Source organism: Tupaia chinensis, unplaced genomic scaffold (assembly GCF_000334495.1).
Source record: "Tupaia chinensis unplaced genomic scaffold, TupChi_1.0 Scaffold148004_1, whole genome shotgun sequence".
NCBI classification, from domain to species: domain Eukaryota; kingdom Metazoa; phylum Chordata; class Mammalia; order Scandentia; family Tupaiidae; genus Tupaia; species Tupaia belangeri.
Window position 1 is genome coordinate 265748 of NW_006207854.1, and position 516 is coordinate 266263.

The window sequence follows — 516 nt, forward strand, 5'->3', positions numbered from 1 at the left end:
ATGTGGAAAGCCACCACCATAGCCATTACGCTAACTGCTGGTTCCCAAAAATAATTATGTTTTTAAAGAATTATTTAATTTTCATTTATTCATTTACCTTTTTTTTGGAGAGGTTTTTGCTATAGGGAGCATGTACTCGCCAGAAAGAGAAAGAGAGACAGAAAGCAAGAAATCACCCCCCAGGGGGGATGGCCACGCTGCAATCCCTTCTCCTCCATTCTCCTCTCAGGATCTTGGGCACACACGCACACGTGCCCAGCATGAGTTTAAGCCACCAGGTCCAGGACTTGAACCACAGTCGACTACATGGGAGTCCAGTGATGTAGGCATTATGCCAACTACTGGTCCTTTATTTTTACATTTGACCAGAGGAGGACATAGAGAGAGAGAGGGAAAGTGAGAAAGCAAGCCACCAGGTCCAGGATTCAAACTGTGGTTGGAGATGTGGGAGTGTCCAGCATCTTAACCACCACGTCACCTGCTGGTCCCAATAAAATAATTCTTTTTTTTTTTTGT

The 516-nt window shown here is 44.6% G+C and overlaps 1 protein-coding gene across 4 annotated transcripts in view; it reads right to left on the reverse strand.

Annotated features, from left to right (window-relative positions):
• EFTUD2 (elongation factor Tu GTP binding domain containing 2) overlaps window positions 1-516 on the reverse strand; it is a 49590-nt gene that overhangs the window by 20224 nt on the left and 28850 nt on the right. The gene's annotated exons all lie outside the window — the stretch shown is intronic.